Here is a 17,219-nt window from a genome sequence, read left to right on the forward strand (position 1 = left end):
GTCACTCTCCTCCATACTTACCTCTACTTACCAGGTGTAGAGTTACCTTCTAGAATCAAACATCTGGATTTTAGGAATCAAACATCTTGACCTACCAGAATCGCACATCCGGTCTTCTCCAATCGGATATCACACATCCTGACCTACTGGAATCACACATTTGGTCTTTCCAATCGGGAATTACACATCCCAACCTTTGCTAGAATCCCATATATGGACTTCAACCTGTTGGGAATCGAACATCATGACTTACCAGAATCCACATTAGGTCTTCAACCAATCAGGAATCGAATATCTTGATTGGGGTTAGTCAACTCTGTACACTTGATAACAAGGTCAAACTATGACACCACTTAACTTAACTCACTTGTCATTTATCAAAACCTAAGTTAGATCGTTAGTGCAAATTGTACCAATAATTTTTTCTTTTTTGATGCAATGATAACTTGTATTAAAGTTAGGAAAAGATATGCAATCATAACAATAACTAATTCAAGAGAAAAAAATCAATTAAGAAAGATTGATTATTATTTTTATTCTCTTGATCATTTTAGGGTTAAGGATTTTCAAGGATTGATTGTCTTTTACCTTTTTCTTACTTAACCTTTATCCTTCTCTTTTGACATTCATCAAAAAAATATGCAAGTATACCAAAATATTGAAATACACAAGTCAACAAAAATGTAGGTTTATTATAAGGAGGAACTTAGTGTTAAAAAAAAATTCCTACTTAATTTTGGAAAAAAAATTAAAATTTATAATAGGTTTTGAAAGCTGAATTTTATAAAATAATTTTAAAGTTTAAAGTTTTAAAATAGCTTCAAAGATATTTTCAAACTAATTTTTCAAAATATTTGAAAAGTGGGTTGCAAAATACTTTTCAGAACAATTTTCAAAATAAACTGTTTCAACTATTTCAAAAAAGATTTCTAAGAACTCTAAAGATTTTCAATATTTTGAATATGAATTGTACAACTAAATTTTACAAACTATATATCACAATGATTTTACAAATTATCGTTTCAAAATATTTTTGAAAGTAGTTTCAAAAATTTTTCCAAGCAAAATAATAAATTTGGAAGTATTTACTTTGCAAAAATAGTTTTTTTTAAAAGAATTCAAAATGAAAAAGATAACAATTGAATAAAACTTTTCAAAAGAAATTTTAAAATATTTTTCAAAAATATTGATCGAGACATATGTGAGAGGGGAGGTGAATCATGTAGTTTTCAAAAGATTGTCTTTTTTTGTTTTTAAAACAATCAAAGAATACAGCGGAAAGTTAGACATGAAACTAGAGATAGAAAAGTAAATAAAAGACACAGTTAGTTTTATTTGGTTCAGAGCTTTCGACGACTCCTACTCTAAGACCTAAGTCCCACGGACCTATCGATGGGTAATTCACTAAAACCTCTTCCGAAACCGTCGAATGGGTAATCAAATACAAAGAGAGTCAGAGAAGTGTCACACGCTACACTTCTCGTTTGTTGAAAGTAAGTATAGTAAACTAAATTCGGTTACCAAACATTTTCGTAGATGGTCTACTTTGAGCTCGATGTTTGGACGACTTCTTGGCTGTAGCTAGACGGAGTAGAGTCACTATAGGATAGCAACAACAAGCTGGAGCAGTTGGAAACTCGATTGGACGCGTAGAAGCTCGTATGGAAGTTGTTGTTGAAGCCTTGGGTGAAACATTTTTTATTGAGCACAAAAGGCACCTTCCATGGCCTTAAAGGCGCCTCCAATGTAAGAAATTTGATCCCAAACCATCCTCTCCTTATCTGTGACGAGCTTTGAGTTTTATCTTGCGGAAGGCGCCTTCCATGAACAGTGTGAAGACATCTTTCATATTGATCCTGTCCGAACCAGGAGTCAACGGACACTGGGCACGTGGCGCTCCCTGCTGAATCCTCGAATGCTCCGGCGAACCTGCAGCAAAAACCGAGCCAGGAGGGGTGTCCCGGCGACGGCCCTCCGACGCTCAAGTCAGGCGAGGAATAACAAAAAGGTGGCCTCAAGATGAAGACTTGCCTCCCTCCGGTGAAGAAATGGAGACCTTATATAGACCTCTCGAAGGAGCCTGGGCGCGCCAATCAAAGCAATCACCTGCTTTCGACCATGCCCAGGTAAGGGTCTGTCAGAAGGATCATGTCCAGGTATGGGTCTGTCAGAAAGACGCCCATAAGGCCATACCGCCACTGTATCAACCTCTCCATGATGTGACGGCGAGATCCTCCATCGTACACTCTTGTGTATGGCGTAATCATCAAACATACCCTTGCTGACACCCCATATCCTGAGCCGAACGAATAGGCCGCTCGGCTAACCTTCATACCCTCGCCCTTAGCCTGGCCGAACGGACCACCCACTCGGACCTTCGGTCCCAGCCGGGCAGACGCCCCGATCGGCCATTCGGTTCTCCTGCCTTGGCGTCGAAAACCCCGGTCCATGACTGGGTTATCTTTGATTCCGCTCGGACCTACTCAGCTGCTCGGCGCGGCCATTAACCGCTTAGTCAGCCCTCCATCTGTCCTCAAGCTGAGACCCTTCAGGAAGTGGATCCCCCATTCTTACCGCCAGATCAATTGCCTCCCCTTCAAGTCTAGTCGAAGGAGGCAGTGAGTCCGACTGACTGGACTATGTGTCCGAGCGGACGGTCGCCGCCTTACCATTGCTTATAATATCCCTTGAGCCGTTCGGCCCTTATGCCAAACTTAGCCGCTCGGCTCTTCGTTTTGGTTGTCTTGTCGCTCAACGTGGATGCTTGCTTGTTTAAATCTTCTCGAAAATCACGCAAATCCTCTTCATTAAGCCGAAGCAGGCGCGGTATGGGCGCCTTAATTGCGCCTGGTGACAGAGCGCCACATGGCTCCTCTTGCGTGGCGATGATGATCCGTACGATGGGACGCCGATTGCTTTGAAATGGACGGTCAGATGATGACCTCGTCTCCCGTGACCTGCATCTGACGGCGGAGGCCGACCGACCTCAGCCGTATAAAGCCTCCGTCTCCTTCCTTCGCCGCCTATTCGCTTGCGCGTTGCCTTCTGCCTCTTCCTCTACCGTGACCTCCGACGATCCAGTTCTTGTTTTTCGACGGCTACCATCTCACCGGTGATCCTTTCCGTCCGTTTCCTTCTCAGTGAGTCTTCTCCCTTCGTTTACAAGGTCTTCCCAACTTGTTTTGCCTCCTTTGCTCCCCTTCCTTCGAATTCTTGCTATCTTTTTTGCTTCTTCGAGATGGCAAGCTCCTCCGAACCCGCTGTTGGTGTTCATGGCCCTTGGTACCTGACCATGGAGAGTCGATTTGATGAGGAGGGTGCTCGGCGCCTTGTTCGGACGTATGAGATTCCCGATAACTATGAAATAGTTGTAGCCGACCCGACTGACCGGCCCCATGACCCCCCGATCGGCATCATTTGTTTTTTTCTAGACCAATTCCAGGGCGGCCTTAGATTTCCTACCCATCCCTTTATTTTAGATGTTTGTAACTATTTTCGCATCCCGCTCGGCCAACTTGTGCCGAATTCCTTTAGGTTGCTGAGCGGGGTGGTCGTCCTCTTCAAGCTGCACAGTATCCCTCTTGACCCCAAAATATTCCACTTCTTCTTCTACCCCAAACAATCCGAGCCGGGCACTTTTATTTTCCAAAGTAGAATAGGCTTTAAAATTTTTGATAATATGCCGACCTCCAACAAACACTGGAAGGAGTTTTTCTTCTATATCCGACTTCCCGAGCGGCCAGCATTCCGAACCAAATGGCAGACCGCTGTGCCGACTCAGCCGGAGCTCGGCAAGTTCAGAAGCAATCCAGCCTATCTTGTCCGGTCAGCGATACAAGATCGACCAGTTGCTGCTCAAGGGGGTGTTGTATATTTTCGGATTGTCTCCCGTTCGGGCAAATCTCCCCTTCCGCATGAGTAAGGATTCTTTACTCTCTGCGCCTTTTTTATCTAACTGATTTTAATTTCTTTCCCTACAGCTGAAGTCATGTGGCGCTCCAAGGCTACTGATCATCTGAAGTTGAAGGCCGTGGAGATTGAGGCCGCCACAAAAAAGGAACTCGCCGAGCGGGGTCTTATCCCTAGCCGCCCGGCGGATGTAGGAGAGGGGGGGACACAGTCCGCCCCGGAAACAGAAGCTCCCCAATCCGCTTCAACGGAGGTTGAGGCGGATCCTGTTTCCTCTGCTCCAGCCGAGCTGGGAGTCCCCCCGGTCGGGGAATCATCACTGGGAGTTCGGCGGAAACGTCGAAGAGACTCCGGCCTTCCGCCGACCCAAGAAGGCGAATCACCGGCGCCGCTCGAACCCACTTCGCCTGATCGTACCCCGTCGCAGATCGGAACCCCTGTGGCCTCGCCCACCGCACAGTCCGCTGGCTCTCCTCCACGGACTCGTCGTCGCTTACGACGGTTGGGCGAGACTTCCACCATAGGGGAGTCCTCAGGCCAGGCGACTGCGGCTGAGGAAGTGCCGGCCGGCCACCCGACCATCAAGACAACTCTCCGATTCCCGTCAGAGGAATATTTATTGTCTGCCGATCGGCCATCAAGCCCCATTCATGAAATAACCCTGACGGGTCCGCTCGCCAAGCTCTTCGAGGACGCCCAAATTCAGGTGGCCCTCATGACGCCCAAGCAGCTCGGCGATAACAACATGCAGCAGGCCACTCAGGTACGTTCATTTTTCTTCCTGTACCATGCTACCGTTTGACTTATGATGTTATTATTCCCCTCACAGCGTTGGGCTGAGCAAATCGCCACTAGCCATCGGCTAGCCGAGCTGGAGGATCTCCTGGAAAAACTCCAAGTGTCGGGAGGTCCCTCGGCCGAGAAAGAAAAGCAGGCTCTCGAGTCTGAGCAGAAGAAAGCCGCCGACCTGGCTACAGAGGTGGCTCGACTCGAAGCCTTGGTGAAGAAGCGCGGCGCAGATGTGAAGCGCGCCAATAGCCGGAAGCAGCGGGCGATCGCGGATCTGGATAAGATGAAGGTTGAAGTCCGAGCCCTAGATCAGCAATCCAAGGATCTTAACGCCCAGCTGAACGCCGAGCGGGAGGACCGTTCGGCAGAACGCACAAAGGCCGAGGTGGACTTGAAGGCAGTCCAAGATACCTTAACCGCTTCCCGAGCGGTACTCAAAAAATATAAGGAGGGAGAGCCGAGTCGCCTAGCAGCAGCGCGCCAGGAATACCTCCGCTCGGAGCGCTTTGGCGAAAAGTTCGGTGGCAACGTCTCCTCAACCTTCATCGAGGCGGTCAAGGTCACCACGGCGTACTTTAAGAAGGGGGGGCACCTTCCTGCTGACCTGAGCATTCCCCCTCCTGAACTAGCGGCCATGATTGACGACATCCCGGACGCCTTTTTTAATTTTGAGGATCCGGAGTGATGCGGGTTATTTCAAGTACTTTCTGTATTTCATCCGCTCGGCGGATGTAAAATTTTTGTACGTGCCGTTCGGCATAATTTTTCTTCTAATGAAACGATGCCCCTTTGCTTGTCTTCCTACTCATTATCCATAATATTTTTCTGTTTGCTTAACGTTGATGCTTAGAGTCAGTCATGCTCTTAAGCGTTCTCCCTCACGCGTCCGATCGGCTTGGCCCATTGCATAAAGTCCGAGCGGGGAGGCCTACTCGCTCTGCACGTATCTTGCCTGCGTGAAGTCAACAAACGCCGAGTATCGAAGGACCAACCCCCAATCGGGACTGAATGTTTTAATATTTGTAGTTTCCGCGGTTTCTTACTCTGATATTCGTTCGTCCGCTCGGGGTATTTATAGTCGCCGGACCGACTTGATTTTTAACGTCGGAGCTCGACGGCGCGGATATTTATAGTCGGTCGGCGCGGCTCTATGGTTTAACGTCTGGGCTAGACGGCTCTCCGCTCGGAGGGTTTATAGACGCCGGCTCGTCTCTCGATATTTAATGTCGGAGCTTGACGGCGCGGATGTTTATAGCCGATCGGCGCGGCTCTCGATTTTTAACGACGGGGCTCGTCGGCGCGGATGTTTATAGCCGATCGGCGTGTCTCTCGATTTTTAACGACGGGGCTCGTCGGCGCGGATGTTTATAGCCGATCGGCGCGGCTCTACGGTTTTTAACGACGGGGCTCGTCGGCGCGGATGTTTATAGCCGATCGGCGCGACTCTACGGTTTAACGTCTGGGCTAGACGGCTCTCCGCTCGGAGGGTTTATAGACGCCGGCTCGTCTCTCGATATTTAACGTCGGAGCTCGACGGCGCGGATATTTATAGCCGGTCGGCGTGGCTCTACGGTTTAACGTCTGGGCTAGACGGCTCTCCGCTCGGAGGGTTTATAGACGCCGGCTCATCTCTCGATATTTAACGTCGGAACTCGACGGCGCGGATATTTATAGCCGGTCGGCGCGACTCTACGGTTTAACGTCTGGGCTAGACGGCCTTCAAGGCTAACTCCTTACCAGGTCAAGCGACCTTGGCCTTCATAACTCATCCCGTGCTCGAACAAATTTTATGCCCATCCGACCGGCACGGGTCATTTGCTTACGAATCTAAATGCATACGCCGTTCAGCGGAGAATGCTCCATGTGTTTTCATCTTTTTGCTCCCTAGCTTGGAGAACGTACTCCTGGCCGAACGACTCAGGGTCTGCTTCGTCGAGCATTTTGGCTAGGATAATATACCTCCGTCCGAATGGTACGGGGCCTTCAATTTTCGAGCGCTTGGCTCGACCCATTTACCTCCGGCCGAGCGGCTCGGGGCCTTCGTTCTTTTGTTGGCGGTGCCTTATTTGTTCTTTTGATTTTTCGTTTCTGCATTTCAAGTATTCAGTCGAAAAAAGTACACAAGATGATTTACATAGGCACACCTTTCACCCTGCCCGGTAAGGCTGGAGGTGGTTCGCGCTCCACGGCCTATCTAGCTGCCGACCTTCCTCATCCTCCAAATAATACGCACCCGAGCGGAGCTTCTCGATGATTTTGAAGGGACCTGCCCACGGAGCTTCAAGCTTGCCGACGTCGCCGACGTCGCCGACCGGCTTGACTTTCTTCCAGACAAGATCGCCAGCCTGAAATGATCTGAGAATGACACGCCGGTTGTAGTTTTGCTTCATCCGCTGACGGTACGCCATCAGCCGAACGGATGCCTTGGCCCGCTCCTCGTCAATCAAATCCAGCTCCACATTCCTCCGATCGGCGTTGCCTTCATCATACAATTGGACCCGGACGGACTCAACGCCGACTTCTACCGGAATGACCGCCTCGCCTCAGTACACCAGATGGAAGGGCGTGGCGCCCGTTCCTTCTTTTGGAGCCGTTCGGAGGGCCCACAAGACGCCCGACACCTCATCTGGCCAGCTTCCTCCGAGATGGTCGAGCCGAGCGAGCAGAATACGAAGGATTTCCCGATTGGCTACTTCAGCTTGACCGTTGCTTTGGGGGTAAGCCACGGACATGAAGTGTTGCTCGATGCCGTAGCTTTTGCACCAATCTTCTAGCACTTTCCCTGTGAATTGCCGTCCATTGTCTAAAACCAATCGGCGAGGGATACCGAACCTACAGATGATGTGTTGCCAGATGAATTTTTTGACCATCTGTTCGGTGATCTGGCTCGGCCTCCACCCACTTGGAAAAATAATCGACCGCCACCAAGAAAATTTCCTCCGCCTGGCCGCCATCGAAATGGGCCCACAATATCCATTCCCCATTGGTCGAACGGACACGAAATGGTTGATGCCTTCATTTCTTGGAGTCGGTGGGAGAAGTTGATACTCGACATGAAAGCGGTAGATATTGTCCGAGCAGATCTGCTTGTAAAGTTGGCCAAAAGTATCCGCCAAGAGGATCTTCTTGCCCGCCCGGATGACCACCGCATGATCCTTGATGTACTTCCCGGAGGATGTATCGAGTCCTCCGAGCTTACACATTTCAGCAAGGGGCGTCTTGTAAAGCTGATCTCCGATGAGTGTAAACCGACCGGCTCTTCTTCTGAGGAGCCGGGCTGCATACTCATCGGAGGGTGCGGTGCCCGAACGGAGAAATTCTATAATAGGTGCCCTCCAGTCACTTGGAAACGTGAGGCCTTGCATCCGATCGACGTGCGCCACCAGCAGTACTTTTTCTATTGGTTGTTGAATGGCAACTGGCGTTATTGAACTCGCGAGTTTGGCTAACTCGTCTGCTGCCTGGTTCTCCGTTCGGGGGATCTTCTGTATAAGAACCTCTCGGAAAATAGCTTTGAGTTTTTCAAAGGCCTCACCGTAGAGTTTAAGCCGAACGCTGTTGATTTCAAAGGTGCCGGCAAGTTGCTGAGCGGCCAACTGTGAATCCGAATAAAGTGTCACCCGACCGGCTCCCACATGCCGGGCTGCCTGCAATCCGGCTATGAGGGCCTCATACTCTGCTTCGTTGTTGGTAGCTTTGTAATCCAGCCGGACGGATAGGTGCACCTTCTCTTCTTCAGGTGAGATCAACAATATTCCCATCCCACTTCCGAGCCGAGCGGAGGACCCATCCACATATATTCTCCACATAGCTTCCGGCTCTGGCCTTTGCACTTCGGTCACAAAATCAGCCAAGGATTGCGCTTTAATCGCCGAACGGGGCTGATATTGGATGTCAAACTCACTGAGTTCTGCCGTCCACTTGATGAGACGTCTGGACGCTTCTGGATTCAACAGTACTCTTCCTAGTGGACTGTTCGTCCGGACAATGATAGTGTGAGCCAAGAAATATGGTCGAAGGCGCCGAGCGGCTAGAACCAAAGCAAAGGCCAACTTCTCGAGCCCGGTGTAACGAGATTCAGCATCTTTTAAAATATGGCTCAGAAAATACACCGGCTGCTCCTCGCCGCTGGACCTTACAAGCGCCGAGCCTACAGCATGCTCGGTTGAAGACAGGTAAACATAAAGTGACTCACCCCCGACCGGCTTGGAATGCTCGGTCGCACTCCTCGTCCCAGTGAAATTTAGTAGCCTTGCGCAAAATTTTGAAGAAAGGGAGGCTCCGGTCGGCAGTTTTGGAGATGAATCTGGACAATGCGGTTATCCGACCGGTCAGCCGCTGTACTTCCCTTGTATTTCTTGGAGGCGTCATGTCTTGTAGAGCTTTCACCTTGCTGGGATTTGCTTCGATTCCCCTCTCGGTCACTATATACCCCAAGAAGCGCACACCTTTTGCTCCGAACAGGCACTTCTGGGGATTTAGTTTGACTCCGTATTTGCGTAGCGTTCGGAAGGTTTCTTCCATGTCCTTGAAGAGATCGGCCGCTCGGACGGATTTGATAAGAATGTCGCCCACATAGACTTCCAGATTCCGACCGATCTGCTCCCTGAACACTTTGTTCATCAAGCGTTGATAGGTGGCCCTGACGTTCTTCAATCCGAATGGCATCACATTATAGCAGTATGTGCCGTCAGCCGTTACGAAGCTTACTTTTTCTTGATCTTCCCGGGCGAGCGGCACTTGATGATATCCTTGGTAGGCGTCAAGCATGCAAATTAATTCGCAGCCGGCCGTAGAGTCCACCAGCTGATCTATCCGGGGCAGGGGATAAAAATCTTTGGGGCATGCTTTGTTTAAGTCCCGAAAGTCGATGCAGACTCTCCACTTGCCGCCCGCTTGGAGACTAATACTACGTTAGCCAACCAGCTCGGGAACTGTACCTCGCGTATATAGCCGGCCTCCAAAAGCTTCTCGACTTCCGCCCGGATGATGGAGTTCTGCTCGGCACTGAAATCTCTTTTTCTCTGCTTTACCGGCCGAGCGTCCGGTCGGACATGTAACTCGTGCCGCGCTATGCTCGGCGAAATTCCGGGCAACTCATGTGTCGACCAGACGAATACATCATGATTCCGTCGGAGGCATTGGATCAGACCCTCTTTCTGCTTCTCCTCCAGATCGGACGCAATAAAGGTGGTGGCCTCCGACCGGATTGGATGAATCTGCACTTCTTCTTTTTCCTCATAAATTAAAGTGGGTGGCTTTTCGGTGATGGCGTTTACCTCGATCCGAGGCGTTTCCGAGCGAATTAGCTTCTGCTCGACCATTTCGATGTAACATCGCCGAGCTGCTAGCTGATCTCCTTTGCTTCTCCCACTTTGTCCTCGGGAACTTGATCTTCGATGGAAGGTTGAGGCGATTCGGAACGGCGTCGGTCGTCCCAAATGACGTTGTAGGATGAGGAGAGTCGACCACCGAAATTTATGGTCCTAGTCCTCTGGCGGCTCCTCTCCCAGTGGCCAGCGGGATCATCTGTTGGTGAACCCCGTTATCGTAAACCCATAGAGCGGGGTTGTCATGGGTAGCAGCTCGGCTCGATCAATTTGCAGCTGATCGAACGCCTTCTTGAATATGATGCTGACCGAGCTCCCTGTGTCAACGAATATGCGGTGGATAGTGTAATTTGCTATTACCGCTTTAATGAGTAGAGCATCGTCGTGGGGCACTTCAACTCCTTCTAAGTCCCCGGGTCCGAAGGTGATTTCCGGTCCACTTGCCCGCTCCTGGCTGCAACCGACCGCGTGGATCTGGAGCTGCCGGACGCCCGCCTTTCTAGCTCGGTTGGAGTCTCCTCCGGTCGGCCCACCAGCAATAACGTTGATCTCGCCTCGGGAAGTGTTGCTCCTATTTTCCTCTTCTCGAGCGGACGGCCGGGACCGCTCTCTGGACGCTCGGCGATTCTCCTGTCTTGGAGATCGGTGCCGATCGGGCGTCTGCTGATGTCGCCTCTCGGTGTGAATCCGGTCGGCTTCATGGGTCCTTTGTCTTCGGTCGACGGAAGGAGACCGTCGTTCAGCCTTCCTGGGCACGGGATTAGCCACGAAGGGAAGACTTCGACAATCCCTCGTGTTGTGCGTATCCGTCTGGTGGAAGGAGCAGAACATAGGGGTCCATTTCTTTTTTGGCTTGATCTGAGCGGCAGCTACTTCTTGAACTTGGGTCCTCACACTAGGGGAGCGGATTGCTTCGGCCCTTGGTCCTCTAGGCGGCTGATGAGCGGCCTGCTGTCTCCGTTCGGCCTGAATAGGCATCCTCTCGGTTGGAGTTTCCTTTTTCCGGGCGGCTTGCGCGTTCAACAATTTTGTCCCAGTTCTCTGCGCCGGCTTCCGATCCTTCTCCGGCTTCCGCCCAGACGCCCCCCGGTCGGCGCCGCACCGTCCGGGTCTCACTGCATCTCCCCACCGAGGAATTAATGCCCGAAGCCGATCGGCCTACCGCGCCAGAGCACACGATCACTTTGAAAGGGCCTCTAGCCGAAATGTGGGCCGACGCTCGGGCACGCGTGGTGATGATTCCGCTTAGCAATCTGGCCAACAGCCACATGCAGCAGGCCACTAGGGTAAGCGTGTTCTCTAAGTCCTTTTTGCATTCTTTCTGATCGGCTATTAACAATCTTGCTTGTTCCAGAGATGGGTGGAGGAGATCGCCGTCAGCAACCGTCTGGCCCTGGTGGATGAAGAATTAAAAAGGCTAAAGGATACAAGCGGTCCGTCCGGCTCCCAAGGCCCTTCATACGCCGATCTGCAGAAGGAGCTAAAGAAGACCCAAAATCTGTTGGAGGCCGAACGGAAAAAGACAGCCGACCAGGCTCACACTCTAGCCGAACTTGATCGCCTGAACAAATCACTGGATCGCAAAATAAGCCTGGCGACCGAGCGGAAGAAGACAGCTATCTCCGATCTGGAGAAGAAGAATGTCGAAGCTCGGGGTCTGGAGCAAAAAGTTAAGGAGCTGATGGACCAACTGGCCGGCGAGAAGGTGGCCCGCTCGGCGGAGGCAAATAAGCAAAAGGAGGAGCTAAAAACTCTGCAGGAGTCCTTAGCGGCCTCCCAAGCGGCCTTCAAGGAATATCAAGACGCTGAGCCTGGCCGAGTCGCAACCCTAAGGCTGAATTACATCCGTTCGGAAGTGTTCTCGGAGAAAGTCTGCGAACGGATGTACACTGCCTTCGAGCTCGCTATGACTGCCACCACCACTTATTTAAAGTCCAAGGGTCATCTCGCCGACTCCGTCCTCATCCCGGCCCAAGACCAGGCGACGCTCCTTGGCACCATCCCCAAAGACCTTTATGATTTCCTCAAGTAAAATTTTTATGTAACTTGGTCGCTCGGCTAGAAACTTATCCATTTTTGTAATTCGGCCGCTCGGCCTTAATTTCTTTAATGTTATCCTTTGTTTTTTCTTTTGCTAATCAATATGAGTGCTGGCCGCTCGGATTGTCAACTACCGTTGTTCATATTCCCTTAATTCTCCTCGTTATTCGCCTCTCCTCCCACCTTTCTTGTGTTTGAAAGGGATTTTTACAAGTGTTTTGCATAGCTGGTCCGCTCGGCTAAATATATCCTCTTTATTGTCTTCATCCGGCCGGAGGGTTTATAGTCGCCGGCGCGACTCGATTTTTACTTCGGAGCTCGACGGTCTTCCGGCCGGAGGGTTTATAGTCGCCGGCACGAGTCTCGATATTTAATGTCAGAGCTCGACGGTCTTCCGCTCGGAGGGTTTATAGTCGTCGGCACGACTCTCGATATTTAACGTCGGAGCTCGACGGTCTTCCGGCTGGAGGGTTTATAGTCGCCGGCGCGACTCTCGATTTTTAACGTCAGAGCTCGACGGTCTTCCGCTCGGAGGGTTTATAGTCGCCGACGACTCAGTTTTAGCGCCGTCACTCGGCTTTATTCGTCGTAGACTCGAGTTTATAGCTACGACTCGGCTCTTGACGTGTAGATTGGGTTTATAGCCGCCGACTCGGCTGTTTACGGCGTAGCGAGGGTTTATAGTCACCCATCGACTCTTGAAGGCGTAGACGAGGGTTTATAGTCTCCGTGACTATCGGCATAAACTAGGTTTATAGTCGCCGCTCGACTCTTGATGAGTTTATAGTCGTCACTCGACTGTTAACGTCTACTAAGGTTTATAATCGCCACTCGATTTTGACGACGACAAGGGTTTATAGTCTTCGCTCGACTGTTGACGTAGACTCGATTTTTAGTCATCGTTCGACTGTTCGGGAGGGTTTATAGTCGCCGGCGTGACTCTCGATATTTAACGTCGGAGCTCGACGGTCTTCCGCTCGGAGGGTTTATAGTCGCCGGCACGACTCTCGATTTTTAACGTCGGAGCTCGACGGTCTTCCGCTCGGAGGGTTTATAGTCGCCGGCACAACTCTCGATTTTTAACGTCGGAGCTCGACGGCCTTTAAGGCTAATTTCAACATGGCCGTTCGGCGAAGATTGGCAAATGTGTTTCTTATCATTTTGCTTCCTGCATTAAAAGAACACAGGCAACCAAGAGACACAAAATGAATTACATCAGCGCACCTCTCATCCAACTCGGTACGGCTGGAGATGATTTGCGCTCCATGGTCGATCCAGTTGTCGTCCGTCTTCATCCTCCAGATAATAAGCACCCGAGCGGAGCTTTTCGATGACTTTGAAGGGACCCGCCCAAGGAGCCTCCAGCTTGCCAACGTCCCCGACCGGCTTCACTTTCTTCCATACTAAGTCGCCAACCTGGAAAGCTCTGGGGATCACACGCCGGTTATAATTCTGCTTCATCCTCTGCCGGTAAGCCATCAGCCGGACGGACGCTTTGACTCGCTCTTCATCGATCAAGTCCAACTCCATGTTCCTCCGCTCGGCATTATCATCATCATAGTTCTGGATCCGGACGGACTCGACGCCGACTTCAATCAGGACCACTGCTTCACCTCCATACACTAAATGGAACGGCGTGACGTACTTTCCCTCCTTTGGGGTCCTGCGGATAGCCCATAAGACGCCCGGCAGCTCGTCCACCCAACTTCCTCCTATGTGGTCCAATCGGGCTCGAAGAATTCTGAGTATTTCTTTGTTGGTTACTTCCGCTTGGCCGTTACTCTGGGGATATGCCACGGAAGTGAAGTGTTGCTCAATGCCATAACTTTTGCACCATTCTTCGAGCTGCTTCCCGACGAACTGCAGCCCGTTATCAAATATCAGCCGACGAGGAATGCCGAACCGACAGATTATATGCTGCCAGATAAACTTTTTGACCATTTGCTCTGTGATCTTCGCCAGCGGCTCGGCCTCCACCCATTTGGAGAAGTAGTCGACCACCACCAGTAAAAACTTCCGCTGACCGGTCGTCATAGGGAACGGACCCACGATATCCATTCCCCACTAATCGAACGGACAGGAAACTGTAGATGCCTTCATTTCCTCCGCCGGTCGGTGGGAGACGTTGTGGTACTTCTGGCAGGAAAGGCACGTCGCGACGGTCCGAGCGACGTCTGCTTGCAGGTTTGGCCAGAAATATCCGGCCAGCATGATCTTCTTGGCCAGCGATCGTCCGCCCGGATGTCCTCCGCACGATCCTTGGTGCACTTCCTGGAGGATGTACTCTGCGTCTTCCGAGCTCACACACTTCAAAAGTGGGTGGGAGAAAGCCTTCTTGTAGAGTTGGTCTCCAACAAGTGTGAACCGGCCGGCTCTCCTCCTCAATAGCTAGGCTGCCTCCCAATCGGATGGTGTCGCACCCGAGCGGAGAAACTCCATGATGGCTGTCCTCCAATCGCTTGGAAACTCGAGGCCCTCCATCCGATCGATATGCGCCACCAGGGATACTTGCTCAATTGGCTGTTGTATGACGACTGGTGATATTGAACTTGCAAGTTTGGCTAACTCATCTGTAGCTTGGTTCTCCACTTGGGGTATCTTCTGGATAATGACCTCTCTGAAGTTGGCCTTGAGCTTTTCAAAGGCTTCAGCGTAAAGCTTGAGCCGAGCGTTGTTAATCTCAAAAGTGCCCGAGAGTTGCTGAGCGGCCAACTGGGAGTCCGAATGGATTGTCACCCGACCAGCTCCTACATGGCGGGCTGCCTGCAAGCCAGCTATGAGGGCTTCATACTCCGCTTCGTTGTTTGTGGCTCTGTATTCCAACTGGACGGCTAGATGCATCCGTTCTTCTTGTGGAGAGAGCAATAACACCCCAATTCCGCTTCCGAGTCGAGTGGACGACTCATCCACAAAAATTTTCCACACAGCTTCAGGCTCGAGCTTTTGCACCTCGGTAACAAAATCTGCCAAGGACTGCGCTTTTATCGCCGACCGGGGTTGATACTGAATATCAAACTCACTCAACTTCGTTGTCCACTTGATGAGCCGTCCGGACGCTTCTGGGTTCAGCAGCACTCTCCCCAATGGGCTATTCGTCCGGACGATGATTGTATGTGCTAGGAAATAAGGACGTAGTCTCCGAGCGGCGAGGACCAAAGCAAAAGCCAGCTTCTCGAGTCCGGTGTAGCGAGATTCAGCATCTTTTAAAATATGGCTTAAGAAATACACAGGTTCTTCTCCGCTCGCCCTCACTAATGCCGACCCTACTGCCTGCTCGGTTGAAGATAAATAGATATAGAGCGGCTCACCCATAGCTGGCTTGGCTAGCACGGGCAAAGAGTTCAGATATGTCTTCAATTCTTCAAACGCTCGATCGCATTCCTCGTCCCAATGGAACTTGGTAGCTTTGCGCAGGATTTTGAAAAAGGGAGGCTCCGGTCGGCAGTCTTGGAGATGAATCTGGACAACGCAGTTATCCGACCGGTCAGACGCTATACTTCCCTTAGATTTCTTGGGGGCGGCATATCTTGCAGCGCTTTGACCTTGCTGGGATTTGCCTCTATGCCCCGCTCGGTCACTATATAGCCCAAAAAGCGCCCGCCTTTTGCCCCGAACAGACACTTCTGAGGGTTCAGCTTAACTCCATGCTTCCTCAGCGTTCGGAAAGTCTCCTCCATGTCTTTAAAGAGATCGGTCGCTCGGACGGATTTGATTAGAATATCATCCACGTACACTTCCAAATTTCGTCTGATCTGCTCCTTGAACACTTTGTTCATCAAGCGATGGTAAGTTTCTCCTGCGTTCTTCAGTCCGAACGGCATCACATTGTAGCAGTAAGTGCCGTCAGCTGTAACGAAGCTGACCTTCTCTTGATCTTCTCGGGCGAGCGACACTTGATGGTAGCCCTGATAGGCGTCGAGCATGCATATCAACTCGCAGCCAGCTGTGGAGTCCACTAGTTGATCGATCCGGGGTAGAGGATAAAAATCCTTTGGGCATGCTTTGTTGAGATCCCGGAAATCGATGCAAACTCTCCACTTGTTGCCCGGCTTGGAGACTAGTACCACGTTCGCCAGCCAGCTTGGGAACTGGACCTCGCGTATGTGGCTGGCCTCCAGGAGCTTCTCAACCTCCACTCGGATGATGACATTTTGTTCAGCGCTGAAGTCCCTCTTCCTTTGCTTCACCGGCCGAGCGTCCGGTCGGACGTGGAGCTCGTGCTGCGCTATACTTGGCGAAATTCCGGGCAGCTCATGCGTCGACCAAACGAAGACATCGCAGTTTTTCTGGAGACATTTGATCACTTCCTTTTTCTGGCTTGCCTCCAGATCCGCCGCAATGAATGTGGTGGCCTCCGATCGGGTCGGGTGAATATGCACTTCCTCGTTTTCTTCATAAACCAAAGAGGGTGGTTTTTCGGTTATGGCGTTCACCTCGATCCGTGGCGACTTCCGAGCGGAGTTAGCTTCAGCTCGGACCATCTCGATGTAGCATCGCCGAGCCGCCAGCTGGTCTTCTCGTACTTCTCCCACTTTATCCTCCACCGGGAACTTGATTTTCTGGTGGAAGGTGGAGACGGCCGCTCGGAACTCGCTGAGAGCCGGTCGCCCCAAGATAACATTGTATGCTGAAGGAGAGTCGACCACGACGAAGTTGGCAGTCCTCGTCCTTCTGAGCGGCTCCTCTCCCAGCGAAATAGCCAATCGGACCTGTCCGACCGGCAGAACTTCATTGCCTGTAAACCCATAAAGGGGGGTTGTCATGGGCAGCAGCTCGGCTCTATCAATTTGCAGTTGGTCGAAGGCCTTTTTGAATATAATATTGATCGAGCTTCCTGTATCGATGAAAACGCGGTGAATATTATAGTTAGCTATTACCGCTTTGATGAGGAGAGCGTCGTCATGTGGCACTTCGACTCCCTCCAAGTCCCTGGACCCGAAACTGATTTCGGGACCGCTCGCCCGTTCTTGGCTGCAGCCGACTGCATGGATCTGAAGTTGCCTGACGCTCGCCTTCCTTGCTCTGTTGGAGTCGCCTCCGGTCGGCCCGCCAGCGATGATGTTGATTTCGCCTCGGGAAGTGTTACTTCTGTTTTCTTCTTCCCGAGCGGACGGCCTAGGCCGCTCCCTAAACACCCGAGGATTGTCCTCG

This window comes from Zingiber officinale, chromosome 8A (genome assembly GCF_018446385.1).
Source record: "Zingiber officinale cultivar Zhangliang chromosome 8A, Zo_v1.1, whole genome shotgun sequence".
NCBI classification, from domain to species: Eukaryota; Viridiplantae; Streptophyta; class Magnoliopsida; order Zingiberales; family Zingiberaceae; genus Zingiber; species Zingiber officinale.